Source organism: Canis lupus, chromosome 28, assembly GCF_048164855.1.
Source record: "Canis lupus baileyi chromosome 28, mCanLup2.hap1, whole genome shotgun sequence".
NCBI classification, from domain to species: Eukaryota; Metazoa; Chordata; class Mammalia; order Carnivora; family Canidae; genus Canis; species Canis lupus.
The window spans coordinates 20,297,981-20,314,431 of record NC_132865.1 but is presented as its reverse complement, the minus strand read 5'-3'; the positions used below and the strand labels follow the sequence as shown (position 1 = coordinate 20,314,431).

At 39.7% G+C, this 16,451-nt stretch overlaps 1 long non-coding RNA gene and 1 pseudogene across 2 annotated transcripts in view; one reads left to right on the top strand and one right to left on the bottom strand.

Moving 5' to 3' along the window:
* LOC140620270 (uncharacterized) overlaps positions 1-16,451 on the bottom strand; it is a 70,795-nt gene that overhangs the window by 33,898 nt on the left and 20,446 nt on the right. The gene's annotated exons all lie outside the window — the stretch shown is intronic.
* LOC140619973 (L-lactate dehydrogenase A chain pseudogene) lies at positions 455-1,713 on the top strand (annotated as a pseudogene).

The window sequence follows — 16,451 nt, the reverse complement described above, 5'->3', positions numbered from 1 at the left end:
GGTGATTTCCAACAGATGTACACTTGAGAATGTCCAAGTCAAAGAAAAGAGTAGAAGGATCCAGAAAAGTTGGAAGTAGTAAAAGAGTTAGGAAAAAAACCAGGAAAGAGGAAGAAGAGAATGGAGAACTGTCAAATGCTAGATAGGGATTGAGAAGGAGTGGTCACTGAATTTGTCGATTGATAAAGACCTCTTCATTAGTCCTGATCGCAAAATCTAGAATCTATAGAAAGAAAAGGTTGATAAATTTGGCAACATAAACTTTAAAAGATACTATAAACAGATTTGAAAGACAAACTAAGAACTGGAAAAACATATCTGCAACACATATAACTATAAAAGGGCTAATTTGCTTAATTTATAGAGAACTCTTCCAAATCACTAAGCCCAAAAGAAAATGGGCACAGAACCGGAAGAAGCAGTAAACAACAATAAAAGAATTCCAAAGGACTGAGTTGGAGCCACACCCAAGACGTGCACTCCCAGTTCCTTTTGGTTCTAAGTCCAAAATGGCAAATCTCAAGGATCAGCTGATTCAGAATCTTCTTAAGGAAGACCATATCCCCCAGAATAAGATTACAGTTGTTGGGGTTGGTGCTGTTGGCATGGCTTGTGCCATCAGTATCTTAATGAAGGACTTGGCAGATGAACTCACTCTTGTTGATGTCATGGAAGACAAATTGAAGGGAGAGATGATGGAACTCCAGCATGGCAGCCTTTTCCTTAGAACACCAAAAATTGTATCTGGCAAAGATTATAATGTGACTGCAAACTCCAAGCTGGTTATTATTACGGCTGGGGCATTTCAGCAAGAGGGAGGAAGTCATCTTTATTTGGTCCAGTGTAACGTGAACATCTTTAAATTCATCATTCCTAATATTGTCAAATACAGCCCAAACTGCAAGTTGCTTGTTGTTTCCAATCCAGTGGATATCTTGACCTATGTGGCTTGGAAGATAAGTGGCTTTCCCAAAAACCGCGTTATTGGAAGTGGTTGCAATCTGGATTCAGCCCTGGGTTCCATTACCTAATGGGGGAAAGGCTGGGAGTTCACCCAGTAAGCTGTCATGAGTGGGTCCTTGGAGAGCATGGAGACTCCAGTGTGCCTATATGGAGTGGAGCAAATGTTGCTGATGTCTCTCTGAAAAATCTGCACCCTGACTTAGGCACTGATGCAGATAAGGAACAGTGGAAAGAGGTTCACAAACAGGTGGTTGACAGTGTCTACGAGGTGATCAAACTAAAAGGCTACACTTCCTGGGCCATTGGACTGTCTGTGGCAGATTTGGCAGAAAGTATAATGAATAATCTTTTTTTTAATTTATTTTTATTTTTATTTATTTATGATAGTCACAGAGAGAGAGAGAGAGAGGCAGAGACACAGGCAGAGGGAGAAGCAGGCTCCATGCACCGGGAGCCCAATGTGGGACTCGATCCCGGGTCTCCAGGTTCACGCCCTGGGCCAAAGGCAGGTGCTAAACCGCTGCGCCACTCAGGGATCCCTATAATGAAGAATCTTAAGCGGGTGCATCCAATTTCCACTGTGATTAAGGGTGTCTATGGAATAAAAGATGTCTTCCTTAGTGCTCCTTGCATCTTGGAACAGAATGGAATCTCCTATGTTGCGAAGGTGACTCTGACTCCGAGGAAGAGGCCTGTTTGAAGAAGAGTGCAGATACACTTTGGAGGATCCAAGAGGAGTTGCAGTTTTAAAATTTTCTAGTGTACCACGTCACTGTCTAGACTACAACAAGATTTTAGTTGGAGGTTGTAAATGTTGTCCTTATTATCTGACCTGTTACTCAAGTCATAATATTAAAATGGCCTAAGAAAAACATCAGTTTCCTAAAATTACAAATGGGAATGATTCACAAAACCCTGCAGCTATACCCTGATGCTGGATGACACCTGTCTTGTGTATTCCTAAGCTGGTTAACATAATATAGTTCCACCATCTCGGAGGCACCCCTGCCAATGTCATATATGCTGCAGTTACTCCTCAAACCAGATGTGTATTTACTGTGTTCTGTAACTTCTGATTCCTTTACCCCCAATACCCAATAAGCCTCATCCATCTTTTTTTCTTCAGTCACATCCTGGGATCCAATGTATAAATTCAATATTGCATGTATTGTGCATAACTCTTCTAAAGGATCTATTTTGTGTACTATATATGTCAGAATATAGTGTACATTGCCATATAATGTAAAAAGACAACGCAACCAACTATCTGTCATACCAACTAAAATACCAAATAAATTTTGAACAGTGATAAAAAAGAATTCCAAAGGACTTTTAAATGCCTAGAAATTAAAAAAAAAAAAGCCTAGAAATTACTTAACTTCATTCAAATGGAATGCAAATGAAACTACCATTAGATATAATTTTTCTTCAATCAGAATAGCTAAGATTTGTTTTAAATAACAATACAATTTATTCATTGTGTAGGAAACTAGCATTCTCATATACCGTAGGATTGTTAAATCACTATAACTTCGTTGGAGGGAAGTATCTATTAAAAGTATCTTAGTATCTATTAAAAGTTAAAAATTTGATTTGACGTGGCAATTCATCTTTTAGGAATTTATCTTAAAGAAATGTTCCCGTATGAGCAAAAAGATGTTCATCACAGCCTACTCTAAAAAGGTGACACTGGGATGCCTGGGTGGCTCAGAGGTTGAGCAGCTGCCTTCAGCTCAGGTCATGATCCCGGGTTCTGGGATCCAGTCCTGCTTCAGGCTCTGCTGGGAGCCTGCTTCTCCCTCTGCCTATATCTCTGCCTCTCTCTGTATGTCTCTCATGAATAAATAAATAAATCTTTAAAAAAATAAATAAATAAAACAAAAGCAACACCGAATAAAACTTAATGTCCACTGTAGGAGTTCAGGACATGCCATCCAACAATGTGGGACTTCAGTGTATTGAATTGTTTTGAGCTGCAGGCACACGAAGAAAAGCAAATGCAGGGAAAGGCTTTCTCTGAACTCCACTTCTTTGACCTAAAGACACATCTTCCAAACTGTCATAAGTTGGGAGGATTGCTCCTTATCCCAGGAGAGAAGATTAGATGTGGACACCATACCCAGACAAATTTTGTTGCAAACTATCATACCTCTCATCTATTCTAAGGTCTGTAGGGGCCAAGGGCAGGATGCCCCAAGATGGGCCACTTGGACAAGAACATTATTTTGAATTAGAAGCAATCAAAACCCAACAGATTCAGGAAAAGTTCCTTACCTCCTCCTCAACTTCCAGTGTGTATAAGAGAGTCATTACAGAGATTCCTCTTTACCTTATCTGCATAACAGGGCAAACTGTGTTTCATTTCCTTCATCTCCTTTCACCTTCCCATTAATAGTCTTTCACTCCTTTGTTTTGTTTTGTTTTTTAAAGATTTTATAATAAATAAAATAAAATCTTAAAAAAAAAAAAGGAACAGTCTCAAAATGGAGTCACTTGGCCCCACAAAAGGAAGCCAAGACTTAATGGTAGTGTCACTAAATGTGGGAAACAAAGGCAAAAGAGGAAAATTAAATTTCCTTACTATTTATAGCCCATTGACAAGTCTTTGAAACCAGCAGAGTAACATTTCTTTAGGAACTCGGCTGCCTTAATGCTAATACTTTGCTGAGGACAAAAATCAGTCTTAGCCTGACCCCCCTCCCCACTGCCGGGGTCCTATAAATCTATTTTAACATATAAAAATTCCTCTGGAAACTTTCTTTATCTCTACCCACCAAGATACATATTGGCAATCATCTCCCAAATCTCAGAAATGCTGAGGCTTAATGAAACCAGAGTTAGGAAACAAACCAGACTACCCTTCCCTAGGCATCAGAGGTGGGGCCTTTTAAAAAAAAAAAAAAAAAAAAAGTTTTATTTATTTATTCATGAGAGACAGAGAGAGAGAAAGAGAGAGAGAGGGAGAGAGAGAGAGAAGAGAGAGAGAGGCAGAAGGGAGAAGCAGGCTCCATGCAGGGAGCCCAACGTGGGACTCCATCCCGGTCTCCAGGATCATGCCCTGGGCTGAAGGCAGCACTAAACCGCTGAGCCACCCGCCCTGCCCAGAGGTGGGGTCTTTGGCAATGGCAATCACATTATGACCAGATCCCAAAGAAGAAGTGAGCCATTAAAGATATTATTACGAGTCCTTATTCAAACCAAGATGTGATAAGAATGTTAAGGCTACAAGTTCTCTGGTCAGTTCTAAATAAAAGACAGTTGGTGGAGGCCCACTGTTGGCAACCTGCCAAGGAACCCTCTCACTCCCAAGCTTTTTCTGTATCCTTGTTAATCAAATTCTATCAATTTGCTCACTCTCCTTTGTGAGATTTTCTTCAACTCCATGAGACAAGAACCTCACTCTCCTGCTGAATCTTTGAATATAGCCAATTTGGTCTTTAAATTTACTCAGTTGAGTTTTGTGTTCAAACACAGAGAAAGTCTTTCCTCTCCTACACCATCAATAAGGAGTTTTACTAATCTTAAAATAGAGAATGGAATTCCATGAAAGATCAAGTCCTTAACTGAAAAAAGAAAATGGTAATCATAGTCACCTTTGCAAAAGATAGTTGAGGGCTGGATCAGGGGAGAGATGTAAAACTTTTTGCTATAAATTTTTTTGTACCATTTGGATTTTTTCTTATACCTGTACATTTTTTTCCCAAATTAAGAAAAAAAAATACCAAAAAAAATGTTAAACAAGAAAAAGTTATTTGTAACATTTCGGTAAAGTAGGAGAAACCACAGCTGGAGTGTACAGGAGCAAGGTGTAATCTAAATGGAGGAATGCATGGAATGGAGATGGGCATGCTGTATCAGCTCACCTTTCCTTCCTTTTTGTTAATACTGATCACAGCCCACTTTCTTACTTATCGCTGTTTCGGGGTTGGAAAAATATTCATGAAATAAAAAGGGAAGACAGGCAGGAGGAGGAAAGGTGAGGGATTGTGTGCAGTGCACTGCTGACCTGCCTAGGCCATGCAGGATCCCAGCTGCTTCCTCCTCCCCACCGACTGACTGCCTGCTGAGAACACTCTGCTTCCAGACAGACCTCCTAAAACACCTCTTGTGAACATTCTTTTGGGGGCCTCAGACTTTCTCTTAAACCTGTCTGAAATTGCCCTGGGAAGTTTCCAGATACTGAAGCACTGAAAGAAATTTCATAAACAGCCTAAAAATTCTTCTTTGTGGAAATGGAAAACTTTGCTCTCACTGAACAAGTAATCAACCATTATTCTCCAAAGAGCCATTTCCCATTTGTGAGCACCGATGCCCATTTAGGAGTTTTCATAAATGTAACTGCTTTATAAATGAGCCACCATCAAAAGAACCACTCCATCATTAAAGATGGAAGCAGCAAGCCAGGAAATAAGGGCCTGGTAATAGAGGAACAATTCCTTTAGCTCTGAGAAATTGTCTACATTGCCTTTTAGGCTGCAATGTTTAAAAATGGGCCAAGCAATTCCAAAACCCAAAGTATTATTAATAGTTTAGTCATCAACAGAAAAATAAGACTGGTTTGAATTTGTGAGGAAAAATATCACTTCAACAAGATTAAAGCGCTCTGTTTGTCCAGATGAACCAAGATGTAGACTTAAAATGAAATCTGCTGCCATTTTTTGCAAAACAGAAAAGCAATACAATATAGAATTGTTATAGTTATAAAAAAGATCTGGAGCAATTATCTAGTCTCTATCAAAAGTGGGTGAGAGTGGTTTCTAATCTTTGAGTCCCAACTATCTTTTAGAATTGAATGAAAATGCAGATGGTTAAAAATCCAAGTCCAAGATTTAGATGGGCTGAGAGCAAGTTCCTGCCCACCATTTATTACCTTTGTGCCCTTAGGGTACCAATCTGATTCTTCCAAACCACAATTTTCTCACCTTTAAAATGGGAATAATAATAGTAAGTGTTTAATAAGGCTATCTTTGAATATATATATATATATATATATATATATATATATATATATTCATGAGAGACACAGAGGGGGAGGCAGAGACATAGGCAGAGGGAGAAGCAAGTTCCCTGCAGGGAGCCTGATGTGGGACTCAATCCCAGGACCCCAGGATCATGCCCTGAGCCAAAGGCAGATTCTCAACCACAGAGGTACCCAGGCATCTCAACAACGCTGTCTTGAGAAATGAATGAGGTAACCCACATATAGTTCTTTTTAAAAAAATTTTTTTAATTTATTTATTCATGAGAGACACAGAGAGAGAGAGAGAGAGAGAGAGGCAGAGACACAGGCAGAGGGAGAAGTACACAGGGAGCCCAACATGGAACTCGATTCGAAGTCTCCAGGATCACACCCTGGGCTGAAGGCAGGCGCTAAACCGCTGAGCCACCAGGGCTGCCCCCACCCACATATAGCTCTTGCAGCATTCCCTGATACTTAAGAAGCACTCAATAAACATCCCCTATGACTACAATCATAGAGACTCAAGTATCCAAAAATGCAAGGATTTTTGGACTTAGGGCTGGATCCAGTGGCTCAAATGATGCCCCCTTATCCCCTTGCTTTCTCTGTGTTGGTTCTATTTTCAAGTAGGCTCTCCCCCAAAGGGGGTTCTCTCATAAACCTGAATGAAAAATCATGCCTCCTTCATATTCCCAGATTTGCCTCCGTGCTGTGCCCAACCCCGAACCAACCACTGTGCCCAAGGCAATGCACAGCTCTCATTGGCCCAGCCTGGATCAGTCAGGATGGACACGATCATCCTCACCCGAGCACAGGCCTGGACAGAGGGCATCTGAGGGAATGTTCCCCTGAGAAAAATCAAGATATCATTCCTAAGAAAAGAGTCAGTGGAAGCAGAGAAAACAACAGATAACCACTTATCCCAGGTTTATCGCCCTTGTTTTAGGCAAACATTTCTTCAATTATTAGGGAAATTGAAAAGATTCCATAATTTCTTCTTTAATTTCTTCTTTTTAATGCTTAACAGTTCTGAATATGAAGAAATTTCTTCTTTTGTTTAGCTTTGAATCTTTGATAGAAATTAAAACTCATTTTCTGTGAGACTCTAGAGTCATTTTCAAAAAGAAAACTTGTTTTTACCACATTTTGATTTTGTGGTGTTTGGTTTTCTGAGTCTTGGTTACTTTGTCTGTAAAAATGAAAGGTTTGGCTTGGATGATCTCTAAAGCCCTTTCTGAACATCTGTGGTTTCTAAGAACAATTGAAATGACTCAACAGAAAATTTGCTTGTTGCCATCAATTCTATGTACCCTAGAAAAATCTTTCTTTCATCTGGGCTGGCTCTTCAGAGCTCAATCCCTAAGTAACAGATGGTGTTATGAATGGATTTAGAGATAAAACACTGGACCCAGAGGCTTATCCAAGCTCTACCTCTGTTCATTATAGATGTGTGACTTTGGGCAACTTTATCTGTTTCCTCATCTATAAATGAAGGTAATAACAAGCCTCACCTCACAGGGCTGTGTGAGCCCTTAAAGAGTTTAAAACATGAAAGCTTCTGGCACTATTATGTTAGTATAAGAGTTGGCAGTTACCAAGCAAACAACATCAATACGAATGAAGAAAGATAGTGAGGCCGCAAAGAAAGGCTGGAGATATTTTTCATTTAAATATTCCACCTCTCCCTCCAAAAGCCTCCTCTACCCTTTCAAAAAATAAGGATATGATTTTCCTTTGCCTTGAGTTTGTCACAGAAGCATTTGATATTTTAATTAGCTAAATAAAAATTTCAAATGAAGGCTCCTTCACCCAAGTTATATTCAGAAGTAGAAAAAGAACTACCAAAGTCCACTATATTTATGCACTTCTCTAAGCTACCAAAACATTGATTTGGCGTACCCATACCACTGTGGCTTCAGGCACAGCTGGATCTAACAAGTCCAGCTGTACAATGAAAATCCTGCCACATCACAAAAGCATATTAAAGTCAAGCAGTTAAATTTTAAATTTTGGTGTCTTTAGAGAATCTGAAAAACAGGAATTATCTGAATGAAAATATGGATGCTATTTCCAGTATACCAATATACATTAAGGACTATTTCAAAAAAGAACAATCTGTTAGATGCTAACGTTGTGCAGTTTAATCAAGATCTTACAAAAATTAAACATTAGTAAAGAGAAGAAATTGATGAATTATTAACAATGAAACTTTTTGTAGTTTTAAGCTCATCTGGGTTTAAATTTACAATGGCAGCATTATGGCATTTATTAATATAACATTTGGCATTAAGTAAAATCTGATTTACTATTAGAGTTCACCTAAATATGCAGGTTTCTCCAAACTAACTTTGTATCATCTTGAAACATTTAGATTTTACCCAGAGATTTTTATCCCCCAAATATTAAATACTCAGAGGGACATCAAACAAAATCTTATCATCAAACACCTCATGAAAAGTGAAAATTTCAGTTAATTCTCTGTGCACTTCCAAATATCTTCATATTTTATCTGCTATGTAATTGATTTTCTTCACTTTTATATGAACTCAGGGAGAAGGGGAAGGCTAAGTAACCAGTCTATGTAGCCTATGTACTCTTTTTTAAAAGTAGGGATTTATTCCCCACACCCTTAATTTCCTGAGACTAAGTACTGTAAAACTTTACTTTAGCATAACTCACAGCAACAAATTCATTTTACATTGTGAACCAGCACAAACCTAAAAATAAAAATATATCAAGATTCATAAGCAAAAGTTTGATAAAACAATAACTTTTTTAAAAAAGATTTTATTTATTTATTCATGAGAGACACAGAGAGAGGCAGAGACACAGGCAGAGGGAGAAGCAGGCCCCATGCAAGGAAGCCCGATGTGGGACTCGATCCCCAGACCCAGGATCGCACCCTGAGCCAAAGGCAGATGCTCAACCACTGAGCCACCCAGGCGTCCCACAATATCTTTAAATTATAAGCTAAGACTGACTTTTTATACTTTGTTTTAAGGTGATCCTCCTGAGAGATTGCTCCCTACCTCTTCCTCTCTGCAGCCCTCTTTCCCATTCACTTCTCTCTGCTCCACAGGGGTCCAGCCCTTGCAGGTCTTCCAGTCCCAGCAGGAGCCACTTCTGTGAAGCCAATGTAGCTTTAACTTCAGAGCAGCTCACCACAAGGACCCCTTCCACATCCCTGAAGGAGCAATAGCCTTAGGCCACATAAAAAAGGATCTGCTCTGGGCTTATCTCATGTGACTTGAACCTTCCTTAATCTGGGGACTGTCAGGGTTCTTTACTGCCACACTCTACAGCAGCTCCTAGGCTGAGGTAGAGGGAGAGAGTTAGCAAGGGACAAGTCCAGTCCTTTCTCTCTCCTGCTCTAAGTCAACCCACTGATGAGCACTGTACTCATTAGCTGTGAACAAACCTTAATAATCTAATTAAACAGATATCACCACTACTTTTCATCTTGTGTGTTAACGAGGACACATACAGTAACAAGTAATGTTTCTCATTAGAGGAAGAACAAAATTAGCATTTATGGGTCCTAATTAAATTTTGGCTTCCAAATATGATGTTCTTTGCTTTTTACTAAAAATAGTGGACTTGTAAACTAGGGCAGGAAATAATCAAATGCTCAAATAATTAAAAGGAAATTGATGTGTGTAGCACCATTTTGTTTCACAGCTTCTGATATTCCAGAGTGTCACGAACGATGGAAAACCCAGACTGACCAGTAAGACAAGATAAAACATAAATAATAAATGTGAATATACATTGAAAAAGGTAAACTTTTCTCTTAAATATTTGTTTATTGTTGTTGTTGCTGCTGTCATGAAAATACTTGCCCTTGGGACTGAAGAGAGAGTCTATATAGACACAGAATATTAAATGGATAAAATTGAAAACATTTATTGCCTTCAGTTCTGCCAAAGTCAGGAATATCAGAAGTTGTTCAAATCTTCAAAAATCGGGATCCCTGGGTGGCGCAGCGGTTTAGCGCCTGCCTTTGGCCCAGGGCGCGATCCTGGAGACCCGAGATCAAATCCCACGTCGGGCTCCCGGTGCATGGAGCCTGCTTATGTCTCTGCCTCTCTCTCTCTCTCTCTCTCTCTCTCTGTGACTATCATAAATAAATAAAATAAAAATTAAAAAAAATAAAAAACAAATCTTCAAAAATCAAAACCAAAAATACTTCTATGTGGAATGGATAGTTTAAAAAAAAAAAAGGCACTTGAAGCAGTAAAATTTCACCTGGACCTTGTATAGCACACTCAGACAAAATAAGCCTTTATTTTCTTCCAAAACACTCTGCAAAATGCCTACAACTGCCTAGTTACTACCAACAGAAGATGTCTCCTTCTATTTTGGTGGCCCTGCAGCTTTCTCTCCCTAATTAGAGCTTCCATATTGTCTGGCCATCTGCTTCTGGGTTTTGCCCAAGCTGTGGTGATGGAAGAGGTATTTTATGATCTCATTCTTTTGGTGGGAGGATAAATTCCACATTAGTCTGATCTGGACAAAATGCTTTGGGGAAGACACATGGATCTCCTTGGTGCTTCCTATGGAACAGTTAAATATTCCCTCTGGCTACAGAGGTTGCAGGGCTTCTTGTTTGATCACCTCACAGCCAGCTAACATGGTAACACCATGTCCAGAACATATTCCACCTACTTTCTCCACCATTGTCCTATATTGTCTCCTTCTACTTGATTTGCTGCTTGATAGAAATCTTAGTATTTCCTGGGATGCCTGGGTGGCTCAGTGGTTGAGCATCAGCCTTTGGCTCAGGTTGTGATCCCAGGATTCTGGGATCAAGTCCTGAATCAGGCTCCCAGCAGGAAGCCTGCTTCTCCCTCTGCCCATGTTTCTGCCTCTGTGTGTGTGTGTGTGTGTGTGTGTGTGTGTGTGTGTGTCTCATGAATAAATAAATAAAATCTTAAAAAAAATAAAGGAATCTTGGTATTTCCTTCATGCATAGTTGCCTTCTCTTAATGTTGAGTCATTTTGGCTTTTAGGTACAATCTCTTTGGGTAGCCATCAGCCTAGACTAACCCTTTGACCCTAGCTTCTCATATTTCCACATTCAGTTGAACACTCTGGTACCTAGTTCACAAAGATAGCCTTCAATCGTTCCTTTCATCCCTGTACAAATCATGTTCCTCCTCCTATCAAGAGGTGAAGTCTACTTGCCCACCATTGAATCTGGGATGGCCTCATGGCTTGCTTTGACTGAAAGGGCATGAAGTGACACTATAACTCTGGGCCTGGGTCATCAGAGGCCTAAGTATGTCTGTTCTCACTCTTGGAGCTTCGCTGCTATGGAAAACGGTCCAGTCTATCCAACTCAAGAGAGAGGCTATGAGGAAGGCTCTGGAGGAGACACCACATAGAAGGAAAGGCAACATGGAGAAAACCAAGGATCCAGACGTATGCATGAGCCCAGCTGAAACCACGAGAAGAGAGAGGCCCTATCAGCTCACACAGAACCCTATCTTTCAAGACATCTCTGATAAGGTACCAGACATGTAACTGAGGCTATCTTGGGCCCTCCAGTTCGAGCTGACTGCCCCAGTCAGCACCATGTGGACCCAAGAAAAGCAAAACCTATCAAGATGTGCCTGAGTTTCTGACCTACACATTTATGAGCAATAAAATGGTCATTGCTGTAAGCCCCTAAATTTGGAGGGGGGTGATATTTTATACAGCAGTATATAGCTGATACAGAAATACTATGATGATGGTTATAGTAATGCTCCCCATGCACATAAATTATGATACCCTACATCCATGCCTCCTTGCAACACAATACTGCTACACCTCCCATCCAGAGGTGGAGGCCTGTGACTTCCTTTGACCAAAAGAATGTGCCAGTCCCAGAGCCTATGCCACAAAAAATGATGCAGCTTCAACTCTCATTTTTGGCACCTGGAGATCACCACACTGAAAAAGTCTACTCTAAATTAGCGGAGAGGGAGAGGCCACGTGGAGGAGAGTCAAGGTACCTTAGCTAATGGCCAATACCATCAGCCAGAAATGTGAGTGAGGCATCTAGAACCCGATCCAAGATGACTGTGAACATATGAGTAATCCCAGGCAAGACTATCCAGGTTGCCAACCCATGGAATCATGAGAAACAACTGTTGTTTTAAGCCACAAATTTTGGAGTGGTATTTTACATAGCAAAGGATAATTAGGAAAAATAACCACTCATGTGGCTCCTGACTGGTTCATCTGGCCTAGTTCCCCCAACCTCCCCACTCCAATGCTAAGCCTAAGCACACAGAGTAGCCTGACAATGTAGCCAAGCTTCTGTCTCCATTTGACTGCTGGGAATATAGAGCCCTCAAGTTAATCAGAGCTCTGCCACTAATAAGATGAACATCCTGAGGCAAATTATCCTGTTTATTAAAAAAGGATAATAACAGTAAGCACTCACTGAGTTCTTACAGACATTTAATGAGATAATCTACATAGAATATACTCAGAAATGTTAGACAGCCTCATTTTTCAAAAGCATGAGATAGGTTTTTATGGAAAGTCTTTACAAGTTTTGAAATGAAGTCATATCCTTCAAAATCTTTTTATAAAATGAAACTGAGAATGAAAAGCCCACATTCTATAGCCCTTCAAACCTTCTTCAGGGAGTTGTCATGGTACTACTGGAAGGATTAGAGAAGAAATGGTACAGGGCATTTTTCACTGGATAGATCTGTAGGAGGGAATACTTCTAAATGAAAATTTTAAATATTTTTGGGGCAACACTTTAAGTTCTGCTTTAAAAGAGAAAATTGCTACTTCCAATTACTTCTTAAACTAGGAATTTTAAAATTTCAGACTTCCTGTCAATATGAAAATAGGCATCTAATATACTTATTTTATTCTGATGCTGCACAACAGAATCACTGATAAACTAGAGAAAACACATGAAAATGTGACTAAGTTTCATAGACTAGAGAGAGAAGTTTCACTAAGGTGATCTGACAGTAGAAGCACAGAAAGGGAATTAAGTAGCTCTAAAAAATCAGAAAATAATCAATGAAGATTGAAAATTAATGAAAAGATATTACGTCTATGTATCACAAATTTGTAGCCTGGGAATAACAGGCAAGATAAAGGTAAATGCTCCAATTTCTTGGACGATAATGCAAATAATTTAATCTAATGATATTAAGGGCTTTCGCCTTGAGTATTGCTCTAATTGAGATGTCAACAAAATTATCAAGATGGCACATTCAGAATGAAGCATCTTTGTAATAAGAAGATGACGCCATAGCTCTGGAACATTTTTAATAATCAGCGCAGAAAATATATAGAAAAAATTTACACTCTTCGGTTGTCTAAATTCAGGCTGCTATAACAGGATACCATAGAATAGGTGCCTTGAATAAGAGAAATTTATTTCTCACAGTCTCAGAGGCAGGGAAGTCCAAGATCAAGAGGCCATCACTTGAGGGCCTTCCTGCTGAAAGCCCTCTTCCTGTTTTTGCTCCCATGGGGCACAGAGAGAGGGAAGGAGTAAGCCCTCTCTTGATAAGTCTCCTCTTATTAGGGGCAGTAATTCCACCTAAGAGCTGTACCCTTGTGATCTAATTACCTCCCAAAGGCCCCATCTCCAAATAGGGTTTCAACATATAAATTGTGGGGGAGGAGATACATTCCGCCCATAGCATTAGATAAAAGGTTACTGTGACAAATTATATTTTCCAAAAATGGCCACAAATATTTCTTTGTCCTACATACTTTTCCAAAACTTTGCTATTCTCCTATAAGTAGATGGAAACTGAGCAGGCCTTTGTGACTGCCTCAAAAAATAAAGCAGTGGTTTTTACCTAGTGGTGTTCTCTTCTCTAGAGAACATTTGGCAATGTCTGGAGGCATTTTTTAGTCATCACAAACTGGTGGGAAGGGTGCTACCACTGCTGAATATCCTACAGTAGACAGAACAGCCCCACAACAAAGAATTATGTGGCCCGAAATGGCAATAGTGTGGAGATGGAGACTGAGCAACTCTGTAATAGAGTATGGTGGAAGTCGTGCTTTATGACTCTGCAGGCTAGGTCGTGAACAGCTATACAACTTTTGCCTGGCACTCTTTCTATGGGAGATTGCTCTCCTTTGGAACCCAGCCACCATGCAATGAAAAGCTCAGGCCACAAAAAGGAACCCACATGGGAAAGAATCAAAGCTGACTCTTAGCCCTTGCTGAGGTCGCCAACAATCAAAACTCAGTCATGTGAGTGTGCCATCTTGAAATCAGATCCTCCAGCCTCAAACCACCACTGCTGATGCTGTGTAGAACAGGGAGGAACCATTCTCTCTGAGTCCTGTTCAAATTGCAGATTCATGAGACAAACAAATGACTTAGGGAAAGTCACTGAGGGAAAGTTTTGTCTGTTGAATTAACACTTCAAAAGTATGTTCTGACTTCTGGTTCAAATACAGGGAGTAAAAGCCTCTCTTCTTTTCAGCTCAGTCTTCACCAAAACACTACAAGGAGCAAAAGCAAAAGCATCACCCCTAATGTGACACAATGAGAAGATAGCCAAAATCCCCATGAGAGTACTGTCAGAGGCAGAGGGGATTGAGCACCTGGGCAGGAGACATCAAAGAGAACACTCAGGGCTGCAGCTGTGAGACAGCACTGGTGAGGACACTTAGTAGGGGTTAGGATAGCCTCTGAGTGCAAGGCCAACCACCATCCACAGCAGTACCAGCTGGCATGGGCAGGCAGGAGGTAGGAGGTCTCTTAGACCCATTTGGGAGTCCAAGGAGAGGCCTCGACAAGGGATTGCTCAGACAAGCCATATTTGTAGAAAGTAGTCTGTATTCATGAGCAGAGCACTTGGCAGGGGCTAGGGTGAGAGAAGGGGAGTGTTCCTTCTGAGGAACCCTACAGCTGCCCCAGTTCACTGACTCTTAGAGGTCAACTCTAAAAAAAATACCAAATGGAAAAAGAAAAAAAAAAAAAAAAACAATTGTAAGAAAAACTTATCTGTCTAGAATGCGGCCCTGGTTTCTTACCCCACATGAACCTCCAGGAAACAGCAAGTCCAGGAAAAACTCTTACTCAAATAAAAACTATTCTAAAGCAATGAAAACCACAAACACAATTCCGCGTCTGGGAATGTATATACTCATGCGTGTACAAAATGATGAACGTACATCAGATATTCACTAAGTTTGGAGATGGTTTGCTGTCCAGCAACAGAAAACTATCATCTTATCTATCTATCCAGCCTTCAATTAACCCTTCATCCATCCATCCAATATCATAAGTTGCAGAGATTAGTACCTTTATAAGTAGTATTTTGTGCTTAATAAAACATTTCTATAGTTTATTCTCAAATGCCTCATCACTCAGTATTTAGAGTCGAGTGGAGATCTTTGAGTGGCAACGGGCCCTTCCAGGAGGCCCATCCTTTATTGCAGTGCATTGTGGCCACCTACAAAGTTCCCAGTAAATCTGACATGAAGAATTTCTACAGTTCTTATGCCAGTAAAAATAATATGGTAAACATAAATTAGAATTCCAAGATTTTATAGCAAGAACATAAAAGAACATAATTATTGATCCTTTCATAACACTTCTGAAATAAATGTAAGGTTTCAATGCATTTGACAGAGTAAGATTATTACTTTTAAAAAATCAATACATATATTACATAGTTATAATGCTTCATAGGAAAAAATTTTCAGTAGAAAGTTGCCCTGGGGCAAATTAGTAGAAGTTTAAATAATAGCTTTTATTTCTATTTAGAATTTCTGTAGGGCAGCCCGGGTGGCTCAGCGGTTTAGCACTGTCTTTAGCCCAGGGTGTGATCCTGGAGACCAAGGATCAAGTCCCATGTCGGGCTTCTTGCATGGAGCCTGCTTCTCCCCTCTAACTGTGTCTCTGCCTCTTTCTCTCTGTGTGTCTCTCATGAATAAATAAAATCTTAAAAAAAAAAAAAGAATTTCTGTATTACAACATATCAAAAATTATACCAAGAAATTTTTGCCAGGCTATTGACAAGGTAATTAAAATAATGATGGCAATTGGAATATTTTTCACATTAGTTAGTATCTTAAGACTTATCAGGATCTTTCTAGTCAACATCCTCACCTTTTTAAGCACTGTGTTTTACATTTTATCTGTCTTCTGAAGTTATTACTTTTTTTCATTAGCAGAATTTCACATGGTTAATATTTTAGCATCGTATCAAGGTAAAGATTACCATCTTTTCTTCATCCCATTCTTACAAAAGTATGTCTTATTTTTACTGTAAGTGCTTTGCAGAATGAGACTGGATGGATAAAGAGATGGAGGGATGATGAATGCATGGATGGGTGGATAGATGGATGATGGGAAGGAGAATAAATGGATGGATAGATGACAGGAAGGAGTTAGGAAGGGAGGTAGATTGCAGATAGATGATAATAGATCAATTGATAGATAACCCTCTCTGGCAACAAAATCAACACAACTTTTAAATAATTCCATTTTTTTAAAGATTTTATTTATTTATTCATGAGAGACAGAGAGAGAGAGAGAGAG